The sequence below is a fragment of the Rhea pennata genome, chromosome 2, assembly GCF_028389875.1.
Source record: "Rhea pennata isolate bPtePen1 chromosome 2, bPtePen1.pri, whole genome shotgun sequence".
Classification (NCBI taxonomy): domain Eukaryota; kingdom Metazoa; phylum Chordata; class Aves; order Rheiformes; family Rheidae; genus Rhea; species Rhea pennata.
The window spans coordinates 26,066,692-26,083,447 of NC_084664.1; the positions used below are offsets into that span (position 1 = coordinate 26,066,692).

The window sequence follows — 16,756 nt, forward strand, 5'->3', positions numbered from 1 at the left end:
GGGAGCCGCCCGCCGCCGCCGAACAAAGCGGCAGCGCGGCCGCCGCAGAGCCCCGCGCGGGCAGAGGCAGCCCGGGCCGCCGGCGGGCGCTCCCGAGGGCGCCGCGCCCGGGGCGGAGGCAGCGAGCAGCGGCCGCCGAGCGAATGGAGGCGCTGGCTGCGGGGCGCCGAGAGCCGCGCGGAGCCGCTGCGAGGAGCCGGTGGGTGCCCGCGGCGGGCGGCGCGGCGCGGCGTCTCCGCGGGAGGGCGAGGCGGCGGGAGCCGCCGGCGGCCCGCGTGGCCGCTGGCGGCGCCCCGAAATGGCGCCGCGGGGCTCCCGGCGGGACCGCGGGGAAGTTGGCGGCGGCGGGAGCAGCCTGTGGTGAGTGAGAGGGAGCGGTTGTGCCTTCCTCCGCGGGAGCTGTCCCTGAAAGCCGGTGAGCGGCGGCTGCTCGTGCGGGCGGCCGCGCGGCGCTCTGAGGCGCCGTTGGACCCGCACTGGAAATCTCGTTTTAGAAACGAGGTGCAACCCTGGTGCGCCCTGATTACCGAGCCTGCCTTTTATCCGCAGCTTGGATAGCGTGCGGGGGAAACGCGTGACGGAAACGCGCGCAATGAAGCGCGCGGTGGCCGCGCGGCCCGCGCTGAAGGGCCGTAGCGCTCCGCGCTGTCACGGGCGCGAGTGTGCGCTCGGCCGCCGCGGAGACGCGCCTCGGGCGGGGGGCGCCGGGACCCCCCGCTCCGTCCTCCTCGCGCGGGACGGGCTTTCTCCGTTACTTTCACGCCTTCAGTCCTCAGCACCCCGGGAGGGGTTCAGTTCCGTTTCTGATGCGGGGAAAAATACTGCTTCTCATCTAAAAGAAACTCTCGGTCAGAAAGCAACAGGGTCTTTCAGCTTGTAACAACATGTGGCTTGCTTAGTTGAGGTGTCACAGAAGTGAAGTGATAAAATCCACTGCTTTTTTTTTTTTTTTTTTTTTTTTTTTTTTGTGGGTGTGGAGCATAACTAGCAGAAGAGGCTTCTAGAAACTTTTATTCCAGGACTGTCTATGATCCTGAAGCAATTCCCTCTTTAACAAATTTTAATTTAGTATTTACTTCAGGACTTTTTTTTTTTTTTTTTTAAAGATACTGACGATGGTTGTTTTTATGTATTTGCAAATGTGTAAATATTGCAAATGAAGATAAATAAAAATAAATCCAGTGGAACTATTAATAATAATAATGTCAGTGCCTGGAAAACAAAGATTAAGCAAAATTTAAGTAAGATTACACAATCGTTCTGCTAATTTTTACCTGTGGAGTGCCTTACATATCTAGATAGGAGTAAGTGTGTACATATGTAAGTACATGATTAGGCTTGTTGAAACAACATTGAATGTCCTAGACATAGGTATATATTGTGTGTAAGTTTGCATACATTTTGCTTTGTATTTGTATTCCAGGAGCCCACTGCTGGAATTTAAAGGAAAAAAAAAAAATAAATGTAACTAAGGAAAGCTACATTAAAGGAAAATAGAATTAACTAAAAGAGAATGCCCACTGCATCCAGCTTTTGTTCAGTGGAACAACTTTTAGAAAATGTCTTGATGTCTTTGTTCAGCATAAAGACCTTGCTAACACCATGCCTGATTTAATCTGTCTTGAGCAGTTTCTCACTCAGTGGTCCATGACACCTCTGTTGTGATTGATTAGCGCTAAATTGCTTTTTGTTTCTATCGGTAATAGAGCATTGTATATTAATTTTTGACTGGTTTTGCTAGCAGTTTTTCTTGAGCCTTGGTGTTTAAATTTCTCATAGTTACCTTTACCTGGCTGGTTAATTAATTTTGCCGCGGTACCTGAAATCTTAAAGGGGCTCTTTGCAGTTGTCAGTGCTGAAATTTTGTCACCTTTGCTAAGGTGACTCATGCAGCTGGTAAGGCAGAATATTGAAAAACTGGGGGTTACAAATATGTGTGCAGAAACAATTATGTTTCCCAGTCACTTTACTGTTTTTGCATAACTGATAACGATGCAAAGAGATTGATTTTGCTTGAAGAGAGCAGCCCTGAAGAAATTCTGAAATGTTGCAAAGTGAAAAAAAAAAGTTGTAGTGCTTTAAGCACTGTCATTATCAGACAGGACTCTCTCTCCTCCCTAAAATGCGTGCCACTTGCTTTTTCATGGAGTATTCTTGAAATCACGTGTACCTGTGAATTTTGCATTCACATTTCACAGGAGTCTTGCATGAAAGATGACAGCACATTAAAAGTTTAAACCCAAGAAGTCTACATAATATTAAAAACTGCTAGTTTCATTCAGTACCATTGAATGTCTTCAAGGTATAAAGTGGAGCGAATGGAAATAGTCTTTGCCATTTTCTCTGGGGAATATTTGTCTCCTTTAGTATCAGTAACTTGTGTGTATTGTATGCCAGCCTGTTGTAATTCATATATTTTTGTGCATGTATACATGTATCTCAACATGCAAAGTGCTTTAGACAAGTGAGAGTATGGCAGTATTGAATACCTTCAGCTGCTTACCCTAAAAATCACCGTGTGGATCATCTTTTCTCTGTCTCTCTCTCTCTCTCTATTTTTAAATTTTCCTCTTATTTCCTCTGCTTTCTGAGCTTTTGCAATGTATTTTGAATTTTCATCATCTTCTGTGTTCTGTTGACAGAGCACTCCTCACTTTGTGCTTTGTTCTTATTTTTTGCCTCACATACACTTTTTAATGGTACAATTTAAGGTATGTGTGAAGGAGAAACAACCTAGAGTTCCTACTACTGGTGTCCAGAGGTGGGCTGAGGGAGAGCTTGTAATTTCCCTGAGCCTCTTCCAGCATTCATGTTTTTATTAATTGAAAACAATATTCCAAACTTGCACACATCATATTCAGACTAAAATTTCAAATACCCATTTAACTGAATCATGGACTCTAATGTTTTCTAAACAGGAGGATAACTATATACATATTTTTAGATAAGACTAGCACTTCTTGGACCTAAATTTATTTTGTAATACTGCTGTTATCCCTGAATTTTCTGTAACATGTTTTCTTGATGTAGTTTAAAATGTGATTTTGTTTAACAATTTTACTTTGATTTGTATTTTAAAGAATCTGAATTGCGAACTTTGAATGTTGAAGGATAATTGCAGTAAAAAATACAATCCCAGGTTTTAAATGGATTACTGCAGTGGAACAGAAGGAACTCTGTGCTGAATGCCTGGGATCCTTCCTGGCTGGGGTGGCTTTACAGAACAGCTGCTTGACAACATTGTAGAGCTCCTCTGCAACTTTTCTTGTCCAATCTCATGCTGACAAGGAAGACAAGTTTTAGTTACTGGTAATATTGTATTACTTTGGGGGTTGAAGATGTCTAGGGACTTTGTTTCAAACTGAAATGTGTTCTTTAAGAGTCAGTTTTGTGTAGGTGGGTGACTCGCTCCTAGGAATCAATGTTGGTACACAGCCTACATTGTTAAGATATTGTTCAAATATAAATTATTATAGTTTAAATACTACATCATGACAAATGAGGCAATATATTATTAAGTAGGTATGAAATACTTCTTATGTGTAGACTTACATATCGGAGAAAACTTTATTAGATCTCTTGGGGTTTAGCTACACACACACACACACACACACACACACACTTAGCTACACACACACACACGTTAGCTTTGGCATATACCCTCACTGTGAAAAGAGCACTCCAGAAAGATACAAATAAGTAAACCAAAGAGACCTTTGGAAATACTGAAGTTGCCAGATTCCACTGAATAAGGACTGTCATGTAATATTCAAATGGTATGTGTTCATGTTAAAGGAGTATTTTTAAACTGCTGTGAACCACTCAGCCCTTTCTTTATAATAAAGGGTTCAGGCAAAAATATAATCTAGACATTCCCGAGTCACTGTGGTGTTTTGAGTAGATCTTTAAATTTCCTGGAATAGTCTGAACTATTCCACTTATATTCACAGTTGACAGTTAAAATACAAAGGCATGACTCTTTCTCATTTTAGCATTTTGAAGTAAAGCATAGCTTTAGTTATAGGAAAAGATAAGGAATGATTGAATCAAGGGCCATCAGTAAGACTGTGTACAGTACAAGCTGAATTAAAATCTTGACTTTAGAACCAGAAGGGAGTTGCTTCTCTATCAAAGAGTGTACTTTGTTGTGGCTTATTCTTTCTGAAAAGCAGAGGAGTAAATCACCTGTTGTATACCTCCCACGTAAAACTTCAAGAAATGTTTGTAATTGTGGTCTGTTCTTCTGAAGTGGGGAGTGAGTTCTTACTTTTTTTTTCTTTTTTTCTTTTTTAATTTTTTAATTTTTTCAGGAGCCAGTATTAGAGGCAGGAAGGCAGGAAGCACTCTTAAAGAAAATGTCCATTGTTTGTTTCGAAGTCTGGATTAACTGAAATTGCTGAAATACTTTCATGGAGGCAGCTATGTTCTTCTTACTATAGTATCTTTAAAAATCTTACTTCTAAGTCTGCCTCTGTTCATGGCAGGTTATAAAAACACAGTTTTTTAGGTGCAGGGTTTGCTTATATGCTTGAACCATGATGATGGCTACTACTGGTGAAGTTCATGTTACTTGTCTTTTACACAATGTCTCTGCCATATCTTGTACCGCTGCTCTATCTCAGCCTTGTGTTAGCGTTCGCCTCTGTGTTTAGTGTTTTATCTTCAAGTCTTTGTTCTTATTTTTCCTGCTTTTTTCCCATCATTTCCTCCTTATTTTCCTGGTTTTTGTTTTGTGCTTTAATGTTGTCTTACCCTTATCCTTCTTTTGAGACATAGTTTGTTTCTTTTGGTGACGCTATGAGTGGTTTGTGGTATGGATTGTAGCTGTGGTTTACTCTTGTAGAACTTACTTTACGGAGTCCTGGTAGTTGTTAGCATCATCGGCTGGTGCAGATGGCATATACATTCCATTGTACTTACCTGACACGTAAGTCTCGTGAAGGTAATTGGATGGCTGATACACTTTTAGAGACATTATTTTCATTTTTGACCATTGTCCATGATTTAGAACTTCTTTGCTAACAGAGCTTTTGAACAATCCTTTGCAGATGAAACCATAAAAAGAGGCATGTTACCTTACATTTATTATGAACAAAAGCAATAATGAGAAGTAAGATAAACTAAGAGAAAAATGAAGTAATTCAGGCTGTTATTCACATTCAGTCTGTAATTCACATAGAATTAAAGGTTATGTAAAGCAAACCATTTTCTTTTGACTAGGTCTGATTTAGATGCTGACAGGTGATTTTGGTTAGAGGTAACCTGTGAGATAACTTGAAAAGATGATTATGGCTCAGTGTGAAAATTTTTATGCAGTTTAATTCTGTAGTAATTATCATAAGCAGTTAAAATCCTGATTTTTGAAAAATGTGCTATAGTAGTTTTGGTTATTTTTATTTACTTATTATTATTTTTTTTAATGAAGTATGCCTTGAAAAAGGTATAGCTGTGAATCCTCCAAAGCTGTTCCTGGGAAAAAATACACTTAATGTTAAAATATGAAATGTTAACTATGTGTATACTGATGACATATTTTTGGATGACTGTTTTATATAGGGTGTATTAAATTGCAAATAAATGGAAATATGTTCTGTGTCCCAAGTAATCTCAAGACATAATTGTTCTTATAAGCTAAGTTCCAAGAAGGAATTAGATTTTTTTCTAGTTCATAAACATAATTCTTCTTTAAAAACAGACCTTACTCATTTTTCTAGCAGATACATGAAGTGAGTGTAGGAACATCATGTCTTGTTTGCATGCAGCTGTTTTTGTTCCTGATTTTAAATTACTGCAAATGAAATAATGAATACAATTTTCTCCACTAAGTTATATTTATTAGTGTATGAGCTGTGTTCACAATCCATTTACATAATCCTTTTCAAGGATCTTTCTGAAACACTTATTGAGGTAGCAACCCCACCTTTTTTTTTTTTTTTTTTTTAATGGACTTTTAATAGGAATTTTGAAGACGGTTAAAAATGGTGTATATGTAAAAATGGCATGTACATACACACACACACACACACATAAAATTATATCAAGTTGGTTGCATAGTAACTTGAAAACATGTATTAAAAAAAGCAGTAGTATATTTATAGGATGTACAGATGAAACACTGATGATAGTAAATACTGAAACACTTCCTGTTAGCTTTTAGAGAAATTGCTGAAAAATGAACAAAAAAGATCATTATATATACTTTTCTATACATTTGCACTACCATTAAATTAAATACTGGTTCTATTTTTTATGTGGTTTTCAAAAGAATTATCACAAACTTAATAGGAATTTTTAGGGCTATTGTAATTTATTTGTGAACTCTTCTCATTATTGATACTGATGGTTTCATTGTTATTGTAAAGTACTGCTGTGATATGCTATTTCTTTTTCTTTGTATTTTTATTAGCTAGTTTTATGTAAAATATTCGTAATAAAGGATGATAGATGTAAGGTTGTACGCACAGCATACATTTATGCAGCAGAAACTTGTAAATGCTGTTGCAGTAGAATTTTCCTGTGAAATGTTCTTATACTTTCTTGCCTATGTAGGTTATTAATAGAATTGTTACTTTTGAGAGTTTTTTTTTTTTTTTTTTTTTTAATCTAAGTGGCTCTGCTGTGTTCTGTATCTCTAGGCAGCTGGAGGACAAGGAAACATATTAATCTGCAGTTAAATCTCTGTTACGTGGAAAGACAGCAAACAGACCACTGTAGAAATGTCCTGGCAGAGTACAGCCTAGAAAATTTGTTTTTAGTCTGTCAAAATACTGAATTTCGTCAGTATTCTGGAGAAACTGCTAAATTGTCTAGCTGCGAAGTTATGGAGACCAGAGTTCCAGCCAAGCCATCGATGCAGGTTGTATATTTTAGCAGTTTTAAGAACTCAGGCTGATGCATTATTTAGCATATGCTAAGTAATAGGAAAGTTATTCCTGTATCCATAAGGCAAGAACTTTTGTTATTTTAAAAGCTCAGATTTGGGGGTAACTATCTAGCAGTCTTCATGATAATAAAATACGTGTCTCCTCAGAAATGATCTGACACATTTATCTTTTAGTTATATTGCAGTGTCGTAATATCAAATAAGCTAGGCCTGTGCAGCATTGTAAACTGCACATAACTCTGAGAAAAGTTTGTCCTTTATGAAGGAACTCCAGTTAGTTGCATACTCTAGTAATGCATATATAGAGGTACACAGGCTGCAGTACTAAGGCATTACTAAGAACTCTATAGCTTATTGCTATAAAAATATGTATGGTTCTTAATTTATGCCCTCTTCACTGACTTCTTAAGTCACTGACACAGATACTTTACGTATTTAGTTCTCCATATTTAGAATGATGCATTGGAGAGGTAATCTTTGGTTGGAGCTATTTCAGTGAGTCACCAAGTTCAAACTGCTCATTTTAAAAAAAAAAAAAAAAGTATACTGAAGAGGCTTTATTTGGTGGCTTGTGTACTGAAATAAGCTCTTTGTAATGTCACATTTACCAACCTGTTAATTAGCTAAAATTAGACTACTTGGAAGCCCTTTATCCTTTCAGGACATAGTAATTATTATTCAGTAAGATCAAATACTATAGTTCTGTATTTATACGACCTGGATGATGGGTTGGAATGCAGCGTCAGCACACTTGTGGATTACACCAGGTTGCGAGTGCTGGAGGGCAGGGTGGCTCTGCTGAGGGGACCTCAACATGCTGGACAAATGGGCTAGCAGAAGCCACATGAAGTTCAGCAAAGAATCTGCCAATTGGGACAGAATAGTCTCATGTAACGCTGCAGGCTGGGAAATGATAGCTAGAAAGCAGCTTTGCAAAAAAGGACTTAGATTTCCTGGTGGACACCAAGATGAACATTAGTCAGCAGCATGCCTTTATGTAGCAAGAACAAAGCCAGTAGCTGAAGGAAGGGATTATTTCTGTCTGGCATTTGTGTGACTACATCTGAGATACTGTCCGTTTTTGGGCATTCCAGTATAAGAAAGATGCTAGTGTACTGGAGCTGGTCTAGAGGAAGACTACGAAGATATAAAGGGACAGAAGCAAGTAATGTAAAAAGAGAAGCTGGAAGATTTGGGTTTCTTCAACGTTGAGAGAAGGCTGAAGGGAATCTTGCTGTTGTCTTCATCTGCCTAATGGGAGGGTGTAGAGAGGAGAGACAGAGCCAGACTCTTCTTGGAGGAGCACAGTGACAGGATAGGCACCAGAAATATTCCAACAAGGGAAATCGTAATAAGATCATAGAAAAAACTTAGACAAAGAGGGTAGTTGAACACAGGGACAAGTTGCCCAGAGAGGCTGTGGAATCTCCATCCTTGGAGATATTGAGAACTCAACTGGCCAAGGTCATAGGCAACCTAATCTCGCTTTGAAGCTGGCTCTGCTGTGGGTGAGGGCTGGAAGCAGTTGGCCTCCAGAGGTTCCTCCCAACCTAATACTATCATCAGAATAATCAGTTTTCTGAAGGAGTTGCTCTCTGTTACGAGACATCTACTGTAAATAGTATGTACATATATACACATTGTTGGTACACGATCCTGTAAGAGGTTAGTGCATTCCTGTAGAAAAGAATAGTTACCACTGTTGTGAAAGGTAGCATGGATTTACTGGTTTTGCTGTCCTGCCAGCCTGCTGGCACTGATTAATATGGGATATCGTATCAAATGATACCGTAGCAAATGATACGGTTGCACAGTCCTTTCCTCCCTCCACAGTGCCACTAGTCCTAGCCCTGTTGAAATGTGTTGGAGCTTTGAGGAAGAGAATACAAATATCTTCTGTAAATTCTACTCTACAGTTTAGTATCTCTCTCTCTCTCTCTCTCTCTCTCTTTTTTTTAAGGAGAATCTGAATTCTGTGTTGGTGAAAACTTGATCAGTCCAGTGCAGCAAAGTACTTTAAATATCACCTGCGTCTGTAACAAAATAGCTGAATTCTGAGTGAGGCACTTTTTGCCAGTTTTAGATTTTTAAATTATGCTTTTTCTATAAAAGAGATTTCTCTTTCATAGAATAATTTGTCCTGTGCTGAAGTCACCTGATTTCTTATGCAGCCTTTGAGGCTATGGAATAAATGTGTATCTGTAATTGGAATACAAGTTTATTCTGCTTTTTAGCAAACCTGCAAGTCTGGACTTTATCATAAGTGATCTGCCTGAGGTTTATACCTAACTGTTTAATAACAGAATAGAAAGTTAAATTCATTTTGCTGGAATGGCAGTTAGACTGGCAGCATGTTCTAGTATAAAATGTTGTATTGTTAACTAAAAAGAGATAATATGGAGTTTTTGTTCTCTTTATTACCCTGGATATTATTACAATGTAAAAAAACCAAACTTGAATAAAAATGTCACATAATTTTCTTTAAAGGCAATGCAAAGTGCCTATTGATTTGGTCTTTATTTCAGAAAAATACTTTTTAAGCTCAATCTCACTGAGCTCAATTTAGAAATCTTGTTGATTTTTCTCTCTTCCCCCCTCTCCCTGGCATGTTTCTTATTACATATGCAACTAGTGAGGAACCAGTTTGGGGGAACCACAGTTTTATAATTAACCTTTAAGGAGCTATCTGATTAACCCTCTTTCGCCCCTGCCCTGCTCTGGTTTGCCCATTCTCTTGATTTTGTAAGAGAAATGAGTAAGGGTTCCCCTTGATCAGTCACAAGCCTTAAAAGTATATTGAGTTTACCTCAGGTTTGTAGGTTGTGGTATTGTGGTAGCTTTAAGAGTTGCTAATAGCTCTCATCATTTTGCAGATACACAGAAGTTCTCAGTTTTAGCAGATTTTCTCATGCATGCTAAAATAAATGATTTTCTTTGTTGGGGAAGAAATCCTAAATCCAAAAAAACATGTATTTCCTGGAAAAAACTGCTGGACGGATTACTTATTTCTAGCAAAAATAGTCCATATTTTTCAGATGTCTTAGCTCCTGTCAAATGTCTCTTACTCCTTCAAAATAATAATGACGTGCAGATGAAAATGAAAATCAGACCGGGTCAGTGCTAAATGGAGTTGTTCAAAAAGTTTCTTCTGGAGACTGCAAATGTCAGTATGAACTTTAAACAAAAAAAATTCAAGATCAGTCTACCCACAGTTAGCTATGAAAATAAATCCTTGCACATTGCCGAACTCTACTCTGTATCACTCCATGATCTGGCTATCATATATCGTAATACTGTCTGTGTTTGCTTCTATTTGATCCTCCTATGTTGTCCTTTCCAAACTGTCCATCCAGCTGCTATATCCAAACATCTGTAACTGAGGGCGCATAGGAAGTATTCACATGCAGTAGTTGCATGTTATGGTTCCGATTCCCTACAGTTGTGTACTGAAATAAGCTCTAATTCTAATAAGAATCATTTCTCTTTATATTTACGTATGTTGCATTCTTAAAAATTGAAGTAACTACTAAAATTTATCCATGTATAACTGAAGGTATATGGGAACAGTACTTTGTTTTCCAAGTAGGTTCAACAGGACATGAAGTTGTAAAATCTGAGGGGCATTATTTTGGAGTATTTTTAGATACAATTTAGAGAGATACTCAAATTGATTAAAGAATTAACATTTTGATGTTATGCAGATACCTGACTACATCCTGCAAATGAGACAGATATTGTACAGGTGGATTATGTGCCTTTTAAAGGGTACCAGGTATCTTAAAACCTGGAACACTCCAGCCTCATTCAGTTCTGCTGCAATACAGTACCTTCTCCAACAGACTGTAGAGTACATAATATTAATTAAAGTAGTTTTCGTACAAAGCAACATGTGAAAAGGGAATCTGGTATATTTATTTCACCTTTTTGCAGATTTGTTTTTTTTTTTTTCAATTGTATATCAGTCTGAGCAGTTCTTGGAGCTGTTGTTGTTAGGTGCTTGTTTCAGGGATCCTGCTTATTTTTACTACAATACAAATGTTGTTCCACTTTTCTCACTTCTTGCCTATTATTCTTTCCCCCTTTTGAGCTTCTAGATAGTAGTTTGATACAATTAGAACATGCTTCTTGCTATGCGATGTGCTTTACAGGTATATAGGATGACACTAGGCTAGATTTTCAAAGCTATTTGTTGCAGTGGGATTTTTCAGAAGAACTTAAGACTTAAATGAATACCTAAACCTTATTGATTAGGTTTTGTTTTTATATGTCCACTAGCATTTGAAAGATCTGGTCCATGGATTGTACCCCAGCAATTTTTAAATCTCATAAAATACGGTGCAACATAAATTTATATTAAAAATATTATACCCACCTACAGCTACGTTTCACCAGTTCCCTTTTCTCCCTTTCTGCTTCCTGACTGCCAAGATGGCAATGCTGGATGTCTTCAGCCTGTACTAAAGTCAAACTCAGCTGTGTGTTTTCACCACCTGTTGGAGAGTTATTTTCATTGCCTTTCCACCATGAATGATTGCTTGCCCAGGACCAGGCACTGGAATAACTGTCTGCTGCTGTTACTAGCCATTATCTGGGGTTTTTTTGCACAATGAGATTCAAACTGGATCCAGATGCAAATATCAGATCTGGTGAGAAGCTGGAGGGAGGTGGGATGAAGCTGCTGCACTGTGGTTATTTTCTGGGAGTTTGATGCTCCTTTGCACGGAGCTTACTGTAGGTGCTTACAAGCTGGGAGCAGCCTAGGGCATCCAGGGCTGCCTGGGAACAGTGACAGCAGCTCTGTGTCTGCAGGCTCCTACTCTGCCTGACATCTTCCGTTCTGTGCTGCATGCACTGCCCCCTTCTGAACGCGCTGTCGCTGCCAGAGAGCCATATCTCATAGGGAAGTGCTGGCCTGCAAGAGAAATTTCCTGAAGATTGCTTTGGCCTTAACATTCACACTGGTGCTGGTTTACTCCTGCCTTGCCTCCACCACTCTAGTAATGGTTGACTTTGTATACTTTGCACATTGTTGGTACTCCTGCTTTTGTCTGCAGTTCGGTTTAAGTAAGTACTCCTTTGAAATTATTTTCATTCTTTGCAGCATGCATTGGTACAAGTAATTCTGCGCACTATGACTGCTGCTATGGTCTGGCCTTTCGGACCTTCAGCGTCCAGCAGGAAAACCCAGAACAGGGAAGTGATGCGAGTTACAACTCTTCTGATTCCCTGTGCAGTCACACAGGCACATGTGGGAACAAGGAACAAAACAAAGGAACTTGTGGGATATGAATAGATAGAAAGGGTGGATCAGCTTTGGTGCCAATTAAAACTGCTTGTGGAACTACAGTCAAAGTTTCTCAAAAGACATTAGCATTATAAAAAGATAATAGAGACAGACTTCCAGCTTGCTACGTGTGCGCTTGATAGTAACTATAAAAATTACATGATTTTTGGAGTTGGCAGACAAATCTAGGAGAGGTCATACACTGATCTGGGCAGCTATAGCAGGGAAATTGGACCTTAAGGAGAAGAAAACATGCAATAAGAATTAGTAGTATAGGGGAAAATACATTTTTTTTTGTGATCTTTTTCCTTTACAAGCAGGAAGAACCATTCTTAAATAAGTGTCTGTGTATTACTTCTGCGCTCTAGCAGGCTTTTCATAAAGCTGTCACCCACAGCTTCCCACAAAATGGGCATCCAAACTCTGAGACCTTCTGGAACTAGCAGAGGTTCCCTTTGGCTTATATCCCATCAGCCTCTGCTTGCCTTTGCTCCCACAGATGTGCAGAATAAAGCTGGCAGGGAGATTCTTTTAACAGACTCTGTGTTCTTGAATCTTACCCTAATGGACTTGTGTCCCACTTTCTAACAGCCAAATGCAAGCTCTACCTACCTAGCAAAGGCTGAATTGATAACTGAACTTTTCCTTGTGAGAGGTCAGGTTGCTTAAGAACAGCTTTATCAGTCCTGGTAGTGGAAGGTGGACAGGCTTGTCAAACTGAAGAGGAGACATGGTGACTTGACTGATATTTGGAAGCCTGCTATTTTATGTCAGCAAGCCAAATTTACATAGTCTCAGCTAGTTTAGAGTGGATGCCATACATGTTTTTTGCCTGGATGTCTGCTGTAACTGTTTCAGAGCCATGTTTAGCATACAACAAAGTAGAAATCTTCCATTTTTGGAGGAGGCATGCCAGCCATGGATGTAGCAGGAAGCGAATGTGTGTTTTAGTCACAGCACCAACACAGTAGGGAAAGCCCATGTGCCAGCAACCTCTATGACTTTCTCTTTGGCCTTCGCTCAGAAATAGCATTGGCCAAGAACCTTCCATGACAACACTGACACCTCCCAAATCAGGAAGATGACCTAGTTCTTTCTGTTCTGTGGGTGCTATATGTCTTCTGTAGCAGCAGATAAGAGATGCTGATATCCTAAATGTAACCTTCCCTAACCAGAATCTGCTAGTGAGCTACCAGTGTTTGCAGCATGGTCAGTCCTTGCTTTTCTTAATACTCTAGGAACTGTATGGAGCAGATGTGGAACCAACAAAGGTGGTGACAAAGTCAGTGATGAACACACCCTCGGCTGTACTAACTCCACATTGTGTGTTTTGGTCATAGATGGGCTCAGGGGCAGGCTGCATCAGAAACAAAGAGTGTATAAAAGCTAGTAAACTCTAGTTTCAGAGCATGTGTTTCCTGGCTGTAAAATAGAGGTAAGGCAGCAGCTTTCTATCCCTGCCCCCAAAATTCTGCAACTATTCTGGCAGCCCACAAAGACAGACAGTGAATGTGAGGCATGAGATGATCCTGGCTATGGGATAGCAACTCAAAGGCTTGTGCTGGCAAAATAAATAAATAAGTACTGTATGACCATTTGTCAATCTGATATTTAACAGACTGAAATCTGTTACTGCTGGTTGTGCACAGATCCAGCATTACTGTCAAATTACGACCTATACCTTGTATAATGTTTTCCTTTCTAGACTGCAGTGTTCTTGTTTGAAGGAGAAAAAGTAAAATATTTCCTGATTGGTAAATTAGGCTATATAATTAGTGCTGAATTAATCTGTTTCTGCACGGAGGAGCATTTCTTCTTCAGTCTGGGAAGACCCCAGTGAAAATTTACAGGTACGCTTTTGCCATTTGAGTGCTTCCTTTGACGAGGTGTCTCCTTGTTCTTCCCCAGCAGTTAGAGCAGCCTGAAGTGGAGAAGAAGGGTAATAAGAGTGGCCAGGTTTACAGACTATAGGACTCCATATCAGCTGGGAAACTAGGGAGAAGGGCAGTTTCAGGGGGAAATTTCCTCGTTTGTTGCTGCAAAGGAGTAGAGGAATAAGGAGAAGCAGGGTTTGAGTATGTGATACTACAGAAATCATCAGAATAGGAAAGAAACTACACTAGACTGCTCGTTTTTCCTCTTTCCTTTGATGCTGAAGTATCAGAAAGAGTTGCTTGGGTGCTACAGGGTTTCTGTGTAGAAAGTTATTGAGGCTGGTGTATACTATCTTTATGAAATAAGAATTTCCTCTATAATAGTGTACTAACATGTATCTATCAGTTTCCTTTTTTGTTCTATCCATGGAGGCCATTATGTCTTCAGCTGTTTTTCTAATAGGTACCTTCCTTTCTGAGGACTTTTGTATCTGCTGGCTACTGTTTGATACCATTCCTGATATACTTCCTTTACAACAAAAGTAGTCTGTTAAATTCCTTCTCTTGGCAATTTCCATTCTTTGTCCTGCGTCTGGCTACAACCTTTCCTTGATAATTTAGCATCTCTCACCAAGAAATGTCTTTTATGAGAAAATGGGGAAGGAAGTCTAAAATAATTCCATATTCTCAAAAGACAGACATTCTTCATTTTAACATTAAAAAATAGTCTGCAAAAATATTCTAGAAGTGCTTTACAGATTTCTTGCATTCTGGCTGTATCAGACAAGGTAAAATAAGACTAGCATAGACACAATCCCTTTATAAGGTATCATTTGCCAAACTTGGTGGTAAAAGCCAGTGTCTAATTTTGTAGGTCTAATCTCATAACTGTCAATCTGTATTGGATCTTGTGGAAAAGCTGTTGAGAGTTTCTTTCAGGCAATTTTTCTCAGTGAATGTGTTTTTCTTTAGTACAGTTTTTAAACAATTAAGAATTAAAACTGCAAAAGCCTACATTTTCTTAAAAACTGTGTTGTTGCCAGATCACTGGAAAATGGTTAACATGGTGGTAATTTTTAAAAGGTACTGGGGCTGATGTGCAAGCCTGTTGTCTGTGTCCAGAATATTAGTTAGAAGTGATGTAATAACTGACTAAATTAGCAGAGACAGGGATAAATACAACATGCTGAGGAAGGATCAGCAGAGCATTGTATGGGAAAGACAAGCCTCACACATTTACTGAACTTCTTTGAAGAATTTAACGTGGGAAATGCAGTTGATGTAATCTGCTTGAATTTTAAAAAGGCATTTGGCATAGTCCCTTGCTTAAAAGTCCTAAAGGATCCAAAAAGCTGTGAGAAAGAGGGAAGGTCTTGGCATGGATAAATAGCTGATCAAAAGATCAGAAATGAGTAGGAATCAATAGGCTGTTTTCATATTGGTCAGAGGTCACTGATGGAGTCCCAGATAGGTCAGTGCTAGGACCTATGCTGTTTAATGTATGCATGAATGATCTGGAAAACATGGTAAGTAGTGAGATAGTATAGTCTCTGGAAAATACTAGGAACAAGGTGTCAACTATGAAGAACTGCAGAGTAATCTTTTGAGACTGAATGGTAGTTAGTATATGAAATTCAGTACAGGTAAAAAGATGTGTGAAAGATGCACCTTTTTTTTCTTTTTAAAGAACAGTCCTATCTTTATGTAGAAAATGATTATCTTAAGATATTACTGCTTAGAAACAGGATCTTGAGGTTATAATATGTACTTTTAGTGAAAATCAGCTCAGTACTTAGTACCACTTAAAAAAGTAAATAAAATGTTGAAAGAAAAGAGATCATATTGCCACTGTATGAATTCATACATCTTGTATATCACATACAATTTCCCCTATTCAAAAAGGTTATAGTGACATTGGAAAAAAGATCAGGAAAAGCAGTAAGGTTTTTCAAAGTTGTGCGGAAACTATTCTGTAAGAATTAGAATTAATCAGGACATAATAACCTCTGAAAAGATGGATGTGATAGAAAGATGATCACCTGTAAAGAGTGATGAGATAGACGTCTCTCAAATCAGAAGGAACAGAGAGAGTAAATAGGGAAAGATTTTCTTTTTTTGCAGTCTATCTCTCAGTTCTTGTAGACAATGAAAATGAAACTTAATAAGTGACAGGTTAAAAACAGAAGGAGATGTTTTTTCACAATGAATAGTTAAGCTGTGAAATTTCAGGATGTTGCAGCTCTTAAAAGATGCTATAAATTCAGGGAGCTTTATGAACAAATTAATGGAAGAAAAATCCATCATAAGTTACTAATATAAAGTACTGCCTGAGTTGCTAAAGTTTGGGAGATTATTGTGGAAAAGTATCAGTTCATGCTTGCCCAACTTTTATACTTTTCACTGAGTATCCTCTGCTGGCCACTCTCTGGGACAAGATACTAGCTACAAAATACTGATCTAGTATGGGTATTATTATAACTATGTTTATAATTTTTGGAAGCAACATTTGAAATAAAAATGCAAGCTCTTGAAAGAACTTATACATAATCTGTTTGCTTTCAGATCTATAAAGCCTCAAATCAGTGGAAATTTTGCTGCAATCTGTATATAATGCTGTTCCATGAAAGCCACACAATAACATGGATTGATCAAGAAAATGTTGACATGTGAACAGTGGAACTGGTAAATGCGATTGTTGGAATTGAATGAGTAATC

General features: G+C 38.8%; 1 protein-coding gene across 4 annotated transcripts in view; it reads left to right on the forward strand.

Annotated features, from left to right (window-relative positions):
* Nucleotides 1-115: 115 nt before the first annotated feature.
* The window catches only part of ANKIB1 (ankyrin repeat and IBR domain containing 1), a 95,012-nt gene continuing 78,371 nt past the window's right edge, over nt 116-16,756 (forward strand). For 2 of the 4 annotated variants that reach the window (XM_062569111.1, XM_062569114.1), the window contains exon 1: nt 16,625-16,723. The gene's annotated coding sequence lies outside the window, so the exon portion shown is untranslated. Of the gene's footprint in view, nt 200-16,623; nt 16,724-16,756 lie in introns of those variants that run through there. The other 2 variants (XM_062569112.1, XM_062569113.1) reach the window with 2 other exon arrangements.